The sequence below is a fragment of the Hirundo rustica genome, unplaced genomic scaffold (genome assembly GCF_015227805.2).
Source record: "Hirundo rustica isolate bHirRus1 unplaced genomic scaffold, bHirRus1.pri.v3 scaffold_165_arrow_ctg1, whole genome shotgun sequence".
NCBI lineage: Eukaryota > Metazoa > Chordata > Aves > Passeriformes > Hirundinidae > Hirundo > Hirundo rustica.
In genome coordinates this window covers 33,443-49,529 of record NW_026690240.1, presented here as the reverse complement: position 1 = coordinate 49,529, position 16,087 = coordinate 33,443, and the positions used below count along the sequence as shown (strand labels likewise).

The following is a 16,087-nucleotide window of genomic DNA, read 5'->3' as shown; positions in this document are numbered from 1 at the left end:
AGGACACACAAGACCTGACCCCCATCCCTCAAACAATTCTCTCACTTAGACATTAAAACGGAATTACAATTATTTGTGTACTGTGAGTTGATGCACTGGAGAAATAGCAACAAGAGATTCTCAGGAGCTCAAAACAACAAAACAGACTTTACTGGCAACTTTAGAAAATCAGAGAAACTTTGGCAAAAGGTTTAATACAATATTCAATCAACAAAAAGCACTTCTGAGAGCATTATAAATTGGCCCATTGAATATCACAAAGTCTAAACCTGTTAAATTTAAGTTACTCAACATTTGCAAAGGGAGAGAATTAGAAGAGGAAGACGCAGAAAAAAAGACAAGTAAGATACACAGAACCACACACGCACACCACACACAGAGCTACCAACTCCTGGATTCCAGCAGTGTTCAGACAGAAATTCCAAGAGGAGGTGGGGTCAAGATGTGTGCTTGCCTTGTGGTCAGCCTTGAATACCCCATGGTCTTCCTGGGCCCTTCCCCCAGGAGGGACTTTGGGTCACTTGGTCTCTCAGGAGCTGGGCTGGGGGCTGCAGAGGTGGGTGTGGAGCATTGCCTTTGGTGTGCCAGGGATTGGCAGACACTGCTGGGCTGGGATAGAGGCTCTGGGGGGATTGGGGTTACAGGGCAGGGCAGTGCTGGGGTTTCAGGGCAGGGCAAGGCTGGACCTGCCCCTTCCTCCCTCACACACAAAATGTTTCCAGCCAACAATCTCCTCCAGTCTCTCACAACAGGCAGTGCTGGAGGTGGAATCCCAATTGTGGCCATGGGCACCTGGACAAGAAGGACAGTTCTTTTCCATAGGAAGGTGTAATGGTTTTAGTTAAAACTGGGCAGAAACACTAATTAATGTAGTGACTACACATTCATGAAATTTTGTTTGCTAAATTTAGTGTAGTGGTCTTAGTGTTTACTCTCTTTTTGTGGGAGAGGATCAGGAGAAAGCAAAGCAGGCTCAAGCTTAAAAAACAAAGTTTTATAAACACACACTAAAAGAATAGAAAAGATAAGAAAAGAAAATATGGGGAAAAAAAACCCAAAAAACCAAAATGCAACTTCAAAATGACTCTTCCCTTCCCTTACAAACTGTTAACTTCCTTCCAAACAACATAGAGAGACACAACCTGTGATTTTCAGTCAGTTTCACCATTTAAACATAATCTTTCATCATTTTGGGAGAGGAGTCTCTCTAGAGTCTTATGGACACTTTTGCCACAAGACAAAAAGCAGTCCTGGGGCTCTCAATGTCACAAATCTGCAACTGCTTGGAATTTTTGCAGATTGTGCTGTTCGACCCATTCACAGCCTTTCCCCTGGCTACTCATGGGCCTCTCAGTGTATCTGGGGTACTGTTTAAGAAAGCTTCTTCTAGTATAAAACAAGGATTCTCTTCTAGCTCTAAAATCGTTTCTATCTCAAAAGAAATAAAGACCTCCTTTTACCCCAGGAGCTGAGGGCTTCAAATCACTTTCTCTCTAAAATCATCTTGGTCTCAAAGGCTGAGACCTCCTTTTACCCCAGGAGTGAGGGGCTTTAAGATTCCCACTTAAATCTCAATCATATCAATCCCCAACTTTGACTAGAACTAGCATTCCCCAAACAACATTAAGATGTTACAAGAAACAGTCCATTTCTCCATAGTTTACAGCAGAAAAGTTTGGTTAAAAATGTCCACATCCTCAATCCCTCTTCTAATAATCTTTATCAGTTCTTTCACTCCTGCTCCACTGACTTCATGCGGTGTCTTTCCTACGTCCACTCTGTCTCTTTCTTTTCTCTCTCAGGGAAGGGTCAGGCCTTGGAAGCTCCATGTTGCCAGGACAGGGTTAACTCTGCCCAGGCCTGCAGTGGCCATGTGATTTCTGCTCCAGGCAGCAGTCTCTCCATTTCAGATCAGCCTGGTTTCCTCCCTCCACTCTTTCTTCTCTGTCTGGAAGACACCGGAGGAGGGGAGCGGGAGGAGAGCTCTGCCCACCCCTCGGTGACAATCGGGGCAGCCTCGGCCAAACCGGGCCCATAGTTGTTATCAGGGGAGATCCCTCCCTGCTCTGGGGTCTCCGGGGAGGTTTTTTCAAAGTGGTTGATGTTAAGCTGCAACCTCTCCTCCCCCCGGGGAGCCGATGGAGTCCGGCTCGGCCTCGGGCGAGCTTCCCCCCGAAGGGGGAGGTGGGGTGTGGGGAGCAGTAGGACCCACTCGATGTTACCTGTTCAGCTGACCAGGAGGAAAAGGGCCTGACCTGAACAAACCCAGGATTTATATGGGTACTGCCCAAAGTCGCATTCAACATTCTCAGTGGCCAAAGCAGATGCCAATATCTCAAACCGGCTTCTGATAGGTCCTTGTCCTTTCTAAAACTATTTCTAGGGTCCTGAAAAGGGAAATACTTCACATTCCTCCCTAATTAAAAACCAAACTGTGCGAACCCATGACAGTGACCTTTAGGATTTGCAGGGCTCAGGCACAGCTGCTGTGACAGAGTCAGGGCTGAGGTCACACTGTGTGGGCTGGGGCAGAGCCCATCCAGAAATGACCTGAGATGGGCTCAAATACAATGATGGGACCATGGCCAGACCCTCATGTTCTTCAGTCCCACCGTCACATCATTGCCAGGGGCAGAGAAAGGGACAGGTGACTTCTCAGCGTGGGTCACAGGGAAACCTGGGTCACCAGAGCCCTTCCCAAAGTGGCAATGGCCCATTAACAGAAGAGATCTCCCTGGAGGGAGGATGGGTCATGGAAGAGATCAAGAACACTGCCCCATTTGGTTTTACACAGCTGGCCCATTAAGAGAAGATCCCCCTGAGAGATATGAGGAACGGGTCATAGAAGAGATAAACAACCTGCCCCAGCTGGTGTTCACAGATGATAATAGAATACATTTTTTTGGTTACATCTTGCATTGCAAGACAGGGCTTGAGGCTCCTGCCCAGGAGACCTCAGGAATTCCTCAAGGCTACTGAGATAACAACAGGACTACAAATAAGAACCAAGAGCCTGAGAAACTGTTTACAAACAACGCAAAACCTAGAGGACACACAACACGATGATGGACGTTTGACCAATGATGAGTCCTGAACGATGTGTGCCTGCCTTGTGAACAAGTGGTTTAGCCAACTGAGAGACACCTGTACGTGTGGACAGTAGTGCTAGAATCTATAACTGGAGTTTAACGTAGACAATAAATGGTTACTGCTAAAATAATATTGATTCTGCTATTCAGTTGCCCAGGGTTTCCCCTGCACTGGAGAGGCTCTGCAGGACTGACAGGATGGGCTTTGGGGCTGTGAGGAGAAGCTGAGGGACCTGGGCTGCTGGAGCTTCTGAAGAGGAGGCCCAGGGCTCATTCTGCAACTGCTGCAATGGTGGTTTCAGAGAATCACAGAATCAGCAGGCTTGGAAAAGACCTTGGACATCATCAAGTCCAACCTGAGCCCTGACACTGCCTTGACTTCCCTTGAGACTCCTTTTCTCCAGGATAAACAACTGACAGGCTGGAGACAGAGTGGCTGGACAGTGGCCAGGCAGAAAGGGAAATGCAGGGACAGATGGACAGCAGGCTGGACATGAGCCAGCAGTGTGACCACGTGGCCAAGAAGGCCAATGGCTCCTGGCCTGGATCAGGGACAGTGTGGCCAGCAGGACCACGGCATTGATTCTTCACTTGTGCTCAGCACTGGTTGGGAAGCACCTCGAGTGCTGTGTCCACTTCTGGGCCTCCCAAATTAGGAAGGAAGTGGAGGGGCTGGAATGTGTCCAGAGAAGGGCAAGAAGGCTGGTGAGGGGTTTGGAACACAAATCCTGTGAGGAGAGGCTGAGGGAGCTGGGGTTGTTCATCCTGGAGAAGAGGAGGCTCAAGGGAGACAAGGTGGTGTCAGGGCACAGGTTGGACTTGATGATGTCCAAGGTCTTTTCCAACTTGGCTGATTCTGTGATTCTCTGAAACCACCCTTGCAGCAGTTACAAGATAAGCCTTGGACTTTCTCTTCAGAAGGTCCAGCAGCCCAGGTCCCTCAACTTCTCCTCACAGCCCCAAAGGCCATCTTGTCAGTCCTGCAGGAGCATGCAGACAATTCCTGAAGAACTTGGAGGATGATCCTGCTCCCCAGCAGGACATTCCCATGGTGCCAACTCAGGAACTGAAATGGGGAATGGGGCCAGAGAGGAATGGGCAACCAGGGATGGGCTGTTTGCAGGGGAGGGAACAGGGAGGGGCAAAATTAAGAAATTTATACCAGGAAGGGGAAAGAAAGCCAAGGTGAGGCAAAGGAAATGCTCAGTGCAGTTTGGGAGTGGCTGCCAGGCAGCACTGGCTCTGAGCAGCAATACCTGCAGTGGCACAGGAAACTCACAGCTCATGGGAACAAACTTTCTGGCTGACTTCAGAGGCCACCACAAACCTGAGTGGTTTCCCTGCTGTCCCCCAGCCCCTCCTGGCCCCAGGGGCTGATGGCATTTGTGCTCCCTCAGGTTCATGTCCTCATACCAACACCATGGGGGTGCTGACGCCTGCTCTGGGCAGTGCAAACAGGGGCTCCTGAGCCAGTGCTGCCGTGTCTGTGCCTGCAAGGATGCGGCACCTGTGTGAGCTGGGGGAGAGGCCAGGGCTGCAGAGGGGGGATGTTGTTGGCAGGTGCATGAGGACGCTCTGGGACGCTGCCCTGGGGTGTCCAGCACAGTGGGGATGGATCAGCCCCTGCTCTGCTGCTCCTTCCCGTCTCCCCCAGGGACCTTGCAGAGCCCCAGCCATGCTGTTTGCCCCCAGCCTGCCCACGGCCACCCTGGGGCTGCTCACGGGGCTTTTCTCTGCTGAGCATTGGCCTGGGCTTGTTCTGGAGAGAGCCTGGACAAGGAGCCTCAAGCCCTGTCTTGCAATGCAAGATGTAACCAAAAAAGTGTGTTCTATTACCATCTGTTAAAACCAGGTCGGGCAGGTTGTTTGTCTCTTCCATCACCCATCCCTCATATCTCTGAGGGGGATCTTCTCTTAATGGGCCAGCTGTTAAAACCAAATGGGGCAGTGTTCCTTATCTCTTCCATGACCCATCCTCCCTCCAGGGAGATATCTTCTGGTAATGGGCCATTGAGTCTCACTGCAGGACTGATAAAATTACATCATCCCATTGTGAGATGCTCCACCCAGAGGGAGGAGCCAAGCATTCCTACCTGGATGTAATCTGAGATTTAAAGCACCAGGAGCAGCCTGATTTCCACTGGATTGTCAGAGGAAGAGCAGACCCATCAGCACCACCACTGGACCTTCAGAGGAAAACTACACCCTTCTACAAGATCATTGCTTCAACAAAACCACACCTGTCACTCCAGGAGGACTGCAGCCACGATTTGATTGGACTTCAAGCAACACCCTGACTACCCGGGTGTCAGGTTGGATTCTGAGTCTTATTTTTTGGGCTTTGTTGTTGGTGGTGTTTTTTACTACTGCACTTTTAGTTTAATTTTCCTACTGAAGAATTGATATTCCTATTGCCATATTTTTGCTTGAGAGCTCATTAATTTCAATACTATAATTCAAAGAGAGGGGGTTTGGATTTTCCATTTCACGGGAGGCTCCTGCCTTCCATTGCAGACCCCTGTCTTACCAGCCCAAGACAGGGGGAGCTCGGCTCAGATATCCTGAGGGGTCCCTGGATTGGGATTTTTTGGTTGGGGATGTTTGGAGAAGTAAGAACTCCAAAGCTGGGTGGAAAATGGCCCTTGGGGGGACATTGGGGGGTCCCAGTGGTGGCTGCTGGCAGAGGCAGCCTGGAGGAGCAGAGCCCTGTGTCCCTCAGGACCCCAGACAGGGGGGAGAGCTGCAATTTGCAGGACCCTCAACAGCCTGGAAAGGGCCAGCAGGGGACTCCTTGGAGCCCCTGTGCCCCAAATGAGAGAATAAGGGGAGAAGGGACCCTGGGACCCCCAAACCCCCAGCATCCCTAAATGGAAAATGGAAAAGGTGGGAGCTTTTCAGATTCCTGGGATTCTCAGCAGCCTGGGGAGGGCAGGGAGACCAGAGACAGAAAACTCCAGAAAGAAATTTTCAGGGCTGATCTTGGTGTTTGATAGGCTTTTAGGGACTCCAGATGTCTGGTGACTTGTAGAGATGGACTTGAGCAGAGGGACATTCAAATTCAACATACTCATCCCTTGTTTTTGCCCAAATCAGGATTTCCCATTCCCAAACCTTTGCTGGATGGAGGAGGAGGCTGTGAGGAAGAGAAAGATGCCCCGGGACAGCCAGACAGGTGAGGAGGAAGTCAGTGCCCCTTTCCCCCTCTCTCCTGCTCCATCTCCCAGCCCAGCATGGCCCCCGGCTGCAGGACAACCCCGGTGCCGACGCCGTCCTGCCGGGGATGCAATGGGGGGATCTCCTTCCCCTTCCCTCTGGCACAGAGGCAAATCCCATACTCTCCTTGTCTTTCTTTCCCCAGACAAGGAGCTAAGGATGGAGACCAGGGAGGACAAATCCCCACAGCAGAACCTCATGGAAGAGGCTGTTTTGAGTGGCTCCACAGCACAGGAATCAAATCGGGAGAAAAAGCGCCTGAGATCCTGCAGGAGGAAGGACTCCAAACCCATCCCAGGGTGCACTGAGGAGGAAAGAACAACCCTGTTCCAGGACGGTGGACAGAGCTTCAGCCAGAGCAACACCACTGTCCAGCACCACATCATCCACACTGGGGAGAGGCCCTATGAGTGTCCGGAGTTTGGGAAGAGATTTCAGACCAGCTCCACTCTGCAAAGGCACGAGCGGATTCACAGAGAGGAGAGGCCCTTCCGCTGCCCTGACTGCAGGAAGGGCTTCAATCGCAACTCCAACCTCATCAGGCACAGGCGCATCCACACAGGGGAGAGGCCCTACGAGTGTCCCCAGTGTGGGATGAGCTTTAGCCACAGCTCCAACCTGATCCGCCACCAGAGGATCCACACCCAGGAACGGCCCTTCCAGTGTGAGCAATGTGGGAAGAGCTTCAGCCGCAGATCCAACCTGATCCGCCACGAGAACATCCACGCTGAGGAAAGGCCATACAAGTGTGGGGAATGTGGGAAGGGCTTCAACCAGAGGCCCCAGCTGATCATCCATCAAATGATCCACACTGGGGAGAGGCCCTACGAGTGTCCTGAGTGTGGGAAGAGGTTTCAGACCAGCTCAGATCTCCTCAAGCACCAGCGGATTCACACAGAGGAGAGGCCCTTCCACTGCCCCGACTGCAGGAAGGGCTTCAAGCGCAACTCCCACCTCATCAGGCACCGGCGCATCCACACTGGGGAGAGGCCCTACGAGTGTCCCCAGTGTGGGAAGAGCTTCACCCAGAGGTCTCACCTGAGCCAACACCAACGGAGGCACCAGTAAGGGAAACCCTGGCATGTACCTCGAGTGCAGGCAGTGTTTTGTGTGAGTCTCCAACTTCATCCCCCATCTGAGGACCAACATCGGGAAGAGTCCTTGTGACCCACATTTCCCGTGACCCATGCTGAGAAGTCACCTGTCCCTTTCTCTGACCCTGGCAATGATGTGAGGTGGGACTGAAGAACATGAGGGTCTGGCCATGGCCCCTCCATTGTATTTGATCCCACATCAGGTTATTGCCAGGGGCAGGAAAGGGACTCTCTCTATCTCCTGCGTGGAGAAGGGTGTCCCTTCCCAGCAGGAGGAAATACGTGGCTGGGAAGTTCCAGTCAGTGTTGTTGTAATTTTCCCTGTATATCGTTTGTCTTCTCCCTTCTATCATCAATATTGACTCTGTTCCTAGTTGTTCCTTATCTTATTGTTATTCCCAGTAAATTCTTTTATCCTAGCCTAGGACCTTTGTACTATTGTACTTCCCATGGGAGGCTTGAGGGCAGGAAGCGGCAGCTCGATTTTAGCAGGGAGCACAAAATTGGGGAATCCCATTCCTTAATCCCAGCCCATGGAAACCGAGCATCCCAGCTGGTCCCAGCCCTGGTTGCCCTGGCAGCAGCCTTGGGAGCGGGTCCCTGGCTGGGGGCTGTGGGAACCTCTTCACTCTGGTGCCCAGGGACAGGACTGGAGGGAAGGGCTGGAGCTGAGTCGGGGCAGGTTTAGGTTGGATGTCAGGAAAAGGTTTTTCCCCCAGAGGCTGCTGGGGCACTGAACAGGCTCCCAGGGAAGGGTCACAGCTCCAGGGCTCTGGGAGCTCCAGCAGCGTTTGGACACCGCTGCCAGGCCCAGGCTGGGATTGTTGGGGTGTCCTGTGCAGGGCCAGGAGTTGGACTCGAGGATCCTGATGGGTCCCTCCCAACTCAGCCAATTCTGTGCTTCTGGGATCCCATGGCCCTGGGAATGGGACTGCAAATGGTTGCCATGGCAACGGGCTCTGGCTCCAGGCCTGAGCTGGTGTCCATGGAACCACCCCTGGCATGGGATCTGCATGGAGCTGCCAAGGGACCGACCATAGCAACAGGGGCTGGTGATGGTTGTCATGGAAACTGACCATAGCAACAGGGGCTGGTGATGGTTGTCATGGAAACTGACCATAGCAACAGGGGCTGGTGATGGTTGTCATGGAAACTGACCATAGCAACAGGGGCTGGTGATGGTTGTCATGGAAACTGACCATAGCAACAGGGGCTGGTGATGGTTGTCCATGGAAACTGACCATAGCAACAGGGGCTGGTGATGGTTGTCATGGAAACTGACCCTCGCAACAGGGGCTGGTGATGGTTGCCATGGAAACTGACCATAGCAACAGGGGCTGGTGATGGTTGCCATGGAAACTGACCATAGCAACAGGGGCTGGTGATGGTTGCCATGGAAACTGACCATAGCAACAGGGGCTGGTGATGGTTGCCTGCTAAGGAACGGAGTTGTCCCAGGCCCTCAGAGGGGTTCCATCGGGACTTTCCAAGAGTCTCCAGGCTGTTCCAGAGCTGGAATGTCACAGGCAGAGACAGGGGCTCCATGGAGACCTCCCAGGGGTTTCTGGGGATGGGAAAGAGCCCTGTGGTCAGAGGCAGTCACAGCCATTCCATGGTGACATCCCAGGGGACCTTGGGCTGCAAAGGCACCGATCTGTCACAGGCACTCACGGGGGCTCCACGGTGACATCCCAGGAGTCCCCAGGCTGCCAAAGAGTCGGGATGTCCCAGACACTCACAGGGGTTCCTGTCATGGGCAGAGTGGGAGCTTCAGGCTAAAGCTTTATTTCTTCATTGGAGAAACTCCTGCTGAGTCATGAGGCAGAGAAATGACACCCAACAGCCACCATGGATCCTCAAACTCCTCCAGGACGCTTAGACTTTTAAAATTCCATCTAAGAGAGGAGACTGGGAGTGGCTGGATCCAATCCCATGCCCAGATTTTGTCAAAGGTTTATGTGTAGAAGATTGGACAGGTGAGATTGTACTGTATGCTATTTGTCCCACAGGATTAACGATGGAATACCAGATGTATTTCTATAAATACAGCTATGATTGATTCTGATCAGGATTAGACTGAAGAATTTACTTACACCACAGAGTAAATTTTAAAAAAAGAGTTATTTACACCACAGTATATTAGCTATAACAAGTATAGAATATAGGGCTCTAGGAAGAAATTTTGAAGTAAACAGGGCCTTTGTTGAAGTTGTTTGAGCCCATTGCAGGCAGAGCCTCCTGCTCCAGCAGGAGCTGCCTTTCCTGTGCCAGGACCAGGGCAGATCCCGCTGCAGGAAAAGCTCCAGGCCAGCCCCAACACAGTGAAGGCCTCGGGCACAAGTGCAGAGTGCCGTGCTGGGAGCTGTGCCAGGGAGAGCCTGAGGCACCAAAGGCACCTTGGCAGCAGCAGCTGCTTCCAGGCCATGGCCAGAAGCCTCCCTTGGCAAGGCGGCCTGGTGGCCACCACTGCAGAGCTGCTGCTCCAGGGCTCATTTCTGGCTGGGCTCTGCCCCAGCCCACAGAGTGTGACCTCAGCCCTGACTCTGTCCCAGCCGCTGTGCCTGAGCCCTGCAAAGCCTAAAGGTCACCTGTGCCACCCTGGCTCTGTCAGCCCCTGGGGCAGGGCAGGGAAAGGCCAGAGAAGGGGCTGGCTTTGGCTGCTGGATGTGGGCTCCAGCAGAGACAAGGAGGAGTCAAGGGAGTGGATGGAGTCCAGTGAGCAGCCCCTTCTCCCCATGCAATCCTGGAATGGTTTGGATGGGAAGAGCTCTGCAGTGCTCATCTCATCCAAACCCCTGCCATGAGCAGGGACATCTTTCACCAGATCAGGTTGTTCAGAGTCCTGTCCCAGATGGACTTGAATGGTTCCAGGGATGGGGCATTGACCACCTCCCTGGGAACCTGTCCTGCTGTATGACCAACCTCATCATTAAAAATTTCCTCCTTATCTCCCCTTATCTGAACCTCCCTTCTTTTAGTTTAAAACCACCACCCTTTATCCTATTGTGACAGGCCCCACTAAAACCTTTGTCCCCCACTGCATTTCCAATCAGCTGGGTTTCCATGGCAATTCCATGACAGGTGATCCAGGTGTGGTGTCCCAGGGAGGGCTGCCATGGAAGCAGTGCCCAGCACTGCCCCTTTCTGTTTGGTTGAGCTGGCCCCTGAGTCAGTATCAGTCACTGAATGCTGCAGTCACCTCTTCTCTAAAGAGAAAAATTTACCCTTGAGAATAGGAATGTGGATTTCTTAGAAGCTCTTTGAAATATTTCTCCATCATTTTACAAAAAAGACTTCCTAATGAACTGTAACAGACAAGACATAAATCAAGGCACAGCCATGGCTTGTCAGGACTTGCTAGATCTTAATGAGTCCCGTGGTGCATTTGGTGCTGAGCCCTGGGAACCTCAGGGCCTGAGAGGAGATTGCACAAACCTTTCCAGGAGTCAAAGTCAGAAGAAAAATGCAAAGTGTCTTGAAGCATTAATATGTCCATCCCAAATACAGGCTCCTCATGAACTTTATATTAAGAAGTCTTTTGGCGCCCTAAGTATTGAAACTAATGAAGATGAAGTTGAATGCCAATGGGTAAGAATTAAGAGGAAGGCCAACAAGGCTGACATCCTATTGGGAGTCTGTTATCATCCACCCAACCAGGAGGAAGAGGTGGACAACTCATTCTATAAATAAGCAGCTAGAGAATGTTTCAGGATGTTCAGCCCTTGTTCTTGTAGATGACTTTGACCTGGCAGACATCTGCTGGGAACTTAACACAGCAGAAAAGAGGCAGTCCGGGACATTTTTAGAGTGCATGGAGGACAACTTTTTGTCACCGTGGGTGGGTGAGCCCACCAGGGGAAAGACTATGTTAGATCTGTTGTTTGCAAATAGAGATGGGCTGGTGGGCTGGGAGATGTGGTGTTTGGAGGTCGATTGGGGCAGAGTGATCATGAAATTATAGAGTTCTAAATATTTGGTGAAATCAGGAGGAACACCAGTAAGACTCTTACATTGAATATCCGGAGGGCTGACTTTGGCCAGTTTAGGAGAGTTATTTAGAGAGTTCCTTGGGAAACAGTCATTAAAAACAAAGGAGTTCAGGAAAGCTGGGTGTGCTTCAAAGCAGAGATTTTGAGGAGACAGGAACAGAATGTCCCTGTGTGCCAAAAGGTAAGTCGACGAGGTAAACGTCCAGCCTGGATGGGCAAGGAGGTTTTGGAGGAACTTAGGAATAAAAAGAGGCTGTCTCATCTTTGGAAGGAGGATCAGGTCTCTCAGGAAGTATTTAAGGGGGCTGCTAGAACATGTAGGAAAAAAATTAGGGAAGCCAAAGTTCAGTTTGAAATTAAAATGGTGACGTCTGTAAAGGATAATAAAAAATGCTTCTACAAATATATTAATGGTAAAAGGAAGGGTAAGGCCAACCTTTGTTCTCTATTGGATGAGGGAGGGAACATACTAACTGCAGATGAGGAGAAGACAGAAGTGCTTAATGCATTCTTTGCCTCAGTTTTCAGTGGAAAGACAACTTGCCTTCAAGAAAACTGTTCTCTTGGGTTGGTTGATGGTGTCAGGGAACAGAATGGTCCTCCCATTATCCAAGAAGAAGCAGTCAGAGAACTTCTGAGATGCTTGCATACCCATAAACTATAGGACCAGACGGGATCCATCCCAGGGTGATGAGGGAGTTGGCAGATGAGCTTGTGAAGCCGCTCTCCATCATCTACCATCAGTCCTGGCTCACTGGTGAGGTTCCAGATGACTGGAAACTGGCCAATGTGACACCCATTCACAAAAAGGGTGGGAGGGAGGATCCTGGTAATTACAGACCAGTCAGCCTGACCTCAGTACCTAGCAAGATAATGGAACAGTTTATACTGAGTGTCATCACACAGAATTTACAGGATGGCCAGGGTCTCAGACCCAGCCAGCACAGGTTTAGGAGAGGTAGGTCATGTTTGACCAACCTGACCTCCTTTTATGACCAGGTGACCTGCCTGGTGGATGCAGGAAGGGTTGTGGATGTTGTCTATTTGGATTTCAGCAAAGTTTTTGACACTGTCTCTCACAGCATACTCCTGGATAAGCTGGCAGCCCGTGGCTTGGACAGGAGCACTCTGTGCTGGGTTAGGAACTGGCTGGATGGCCGGGCACAGAGAGTGGTGGTGAATGGTGCTGCATCCAGCTGGCAGCCAGGCACCAGTGGGGTCCCTCAGGGGTCTGTGCTGGGGCCAGTTCTGTTCAATATTTTTATTGATGATATGGATGAGGGTATTGAATCTTTACTTAGTAAATTTGCGGATGACACTAAACTGGGAGCATGTGTCAATCTGTTGGAAGATAGATTGGCTCTACAGAGGTATCTGGAACAGTTGCATAGGTGGGCAGAGTCAAACAAGATGAAGTTTAATAAGTCCAAGTGCCGAGTCCTGCACTTTGGCCACAATAACCCCCTGCAGTGTTATAGGCTGGGGAAGGTGTGGCTGGACAATGCCCAGGAGGAAAGGGACCTGGGGGTACTGGTCAGCAGCTGGATAAACATGAGCCAGCAGTGTGCCCAGGTGGCCAAGAGGGCCAATGACATCCTGGCCTGGATCAGGAATGGTGTGGCCAGCAGGAGCAGGGAGGTCATTCTTCCCCTGTACTCGGCACTGGTCACACCTTGAGTATTGTGTCCAGTTCTGGGCCCCTCAGTTTAGGAAGGATGTTGAGATGCTTGAGCGTGTCCAGAGGAGGGCATGTGGCACTCGATGCCATGATCTAGTTAAGGTGTTAGGGCATAGGTTGGACTCAGTGATCTTGAAGGTCTGATCCAACCTAGACATTCTGTGATTCTGTGTAATTCTGTGAAAATGCTCTGGGTGGCACTGATCAAAAAAGGCAATGGCAGTTTTACAAATAAAATTCAAGTGGCAGCCTAAAGAGGGGCAAGAACAGCCATGATTTACAATTCTCAAGGCAAAGGCAGCAGTAGACTCCTGCTGTTCCCACAGGGGAAGTAAAACAGTGCTGAAAGCAGCGCTGGAACCCGATCCTTTCTTCCTCTGGAGGCTGGGTCAGGGCAGCACAGCCGGGCCCTGAGGAATCAGGGCTGTTTGTGGGTGATTGTTGCTCCACTCCAGCATTCAGCTGGAAAAAGCCCTTGGAAGGTGAGGCAGGAGCAGGTGGGAAGGGGCCGGCGCTGCTGCTGCTCCTGCCCGGGAGCCCCGGCTGGGCCGGGCCGGCGCCCGCTGCGCTGCGGCTCCTGCTGCTGCCAGAGCCGGGCGGGACTCGGGGACAGGGAATGGACACGGGGGGACAGCAAAGGCCTGGGGGCTGCAGGGATGTTTGCGCTGGTGTGGGAGATTAGGGACAGGCGATCGGAAGATATCGCGTTGTACGGGTAGACAGAACCCCTCCCTCAACACTTAGTTGTTTAGTGTCCTTGATAAAGTAAGACACACATAGTTTGTAACGTAAGCAGATGGAAGTGATGTAGCAAACAGAGGTTTTATAACCCCATGTAATCAGTTAATAAACGCCATTTGCCATCCACCACATTGGTGTCTGTGAGCTGGTGGCCCAAGCAGCCTGGGTGTGGCTGCCGTGTTGTTCCTGGATCCAGGTCGCTACGCCTCAGCGGAGGCATCACGCTGTGGCCAGCGCCAGCACAGAGCTTCAGCTGCAATGAACCCCGAGGGAAATGCTGGGGAAAGGCTCCATTTCAGCCTTTCTTTACTCATGGCTGGGAAGGGACTGAAATGAAAGGAGAACAAGCAGGGCCCGACCCCTTCTCCTTTGGGAGGAGCCTGTGCCTGGGGGTGTTAGGGGCCATGAGGGCTGTGAGGGGCTTTGAGGGGATCTGAGCAGCTGTGAGGTCATGTGAGGGGCCATAAAGTGTTTGTAAGGGGCTGTGAAGGTGAAGGTTTGTGAGGGGCCAGGAAGGGCTATAAAAGTCTGTGAGGGGTTGTGGGATGCCAGGTACCTCTTGGAACCAAGGGTCCATTATGACACTGTGGAACCAAGGAGATCATTGTTGACATTATGGAACCTCATGGAACCAAGGTGCCATTGAGGCACAGCAAAGCCTTGTGGAACCAAAGAGACCATGGTGACTCTACGGAACCTCATGGAACTGTGGGTCCATTGTTACACAGGAGGGCCTCAGAACCAAGGGGTCCAGTGTGACCCTACAGAACCTCATGGAATCAAGGTGTCCATGTTACACTACTGAACCTCCTTGAACAAAGGATCCCTTGTGACACTGCAGAAGCAAAGGAAACTGTTGTTGGCAGTACAAAAGCTCATGGAACCAAAAATCCATGGAAACATTGCAGGGCCTCATGGAACCATGGAGATCACTATGACAGTTTGGTACACACTGGAACCAAGGGGCCATTGTGACACTACAGGGCTCCATGGAACTAAGAACTCATGTAACAGTGAGGGGCCCAATGGAATCAAGAATCCATTCTGTACTTCAGGGCTTCATGAATCCAAGGTGCCATTGTGACACTGGGGAACCAAAAGAGACCATTCTGACACTGCAGGGCCTCATGGAGTTCTGGAAACCATTATGACACTCTGAGGCTGTGTTGTTTTACATGGCCTGGTTTTTGGTAGCGGGAGAGGCCACAGAGTTGGCTTCTGTGAGAATCTACTGGAAGCTTCCACCATGTCCAGCAGAGCAAATCTCTGATTGCTCTGAAGATGGACATGCTGCTGGCGCAATTAGAGTTGCTGGTAACGCTTCAGTGATGACATATTTAAGAAGAAAATCAAAACAGCTCACACACAGTTGTTTCCAGGGGTTGTGAGCCATCACTGCCAGGACATCCCGGCATGGCCTGCAGCAATGTGCCACCACAGCCGCTGCCATGTCGGTGCTGCCCACAGCGAGCCTTGCCTGTCTGGCCGCCTACGCCATGGGCAGAAGGGCAGGGGCAGTGGTGGTGGCTTCTCCAACTCAGTGCCCCACATGAAGAAAGACATTAAATAGTACCAGTGCCACAGCAGCTACATGGCTGGTAGCAGAAACATGATGAGCCATTCCCCAGGGCAGAAATTAGACAAAATCAACGTCTTGGGACTACAAGATGTTGCAAGAATCTTTGAATTAGTGGAACTTGTTGGCAATGGTACCTACAGGCAGCAATTATTCTTTTAGCTAGAGAAGAGGAGGAAGTGAAGACAACATAGTGGTACCAAAGTCAGTGGAAAAGGTGAGGGAGGAGGTGCTCTAAGAGTAGGAGACAAAATTCCTCTGCAAACTGTGGTGAGGACCATAGTGAATCAAACTGTCCTGCTGTATTCCATGAAGTCCATGGGGGATGCATAGATCCACGCACAGCCCATGGGAAAAATGCTTACACTGGAGTGGGTAGGTGCCAGTGGAAACTGTGATCCAGTGAGAGACCTGAACAGCGGGAGAGGGCCCTCGCCCCCAGAGACAGAGAAAGAGGACCTTTGCTTCCAAACTAGAGCAGCTTATCCTTAAAAGACTGCACCTTGTGGACAAATGTCCCATGCCATAACAGTATTGGGAAGACTGTTTTTCCTGTGGGAAGGACTCATGACATAGGAGAAGAAAAACTCCTCACCATGAGCAAACAGAAAAAGATCTTGGGTGATGACCTGACCAAAACCCCCACTCCCTGTCTCCCTGTGCTACTGATAGGAAAGAGAGAGGGGCTTGGGGGTAAAAAAGCTATA

At 51.3% G+C, this 16,087-nt stretch overlaps 1 pseudogene; it reads left to right on the top strand.

Annotated features, from left to right (window-relative positions):
- Positions 1-16,087, top strand: part of LOC120747696 (zinc finger protein 850-like) — a 57,772-nt pseudogene that overhangs the window by 31,627 nt on the left and 10,058 nt on the right.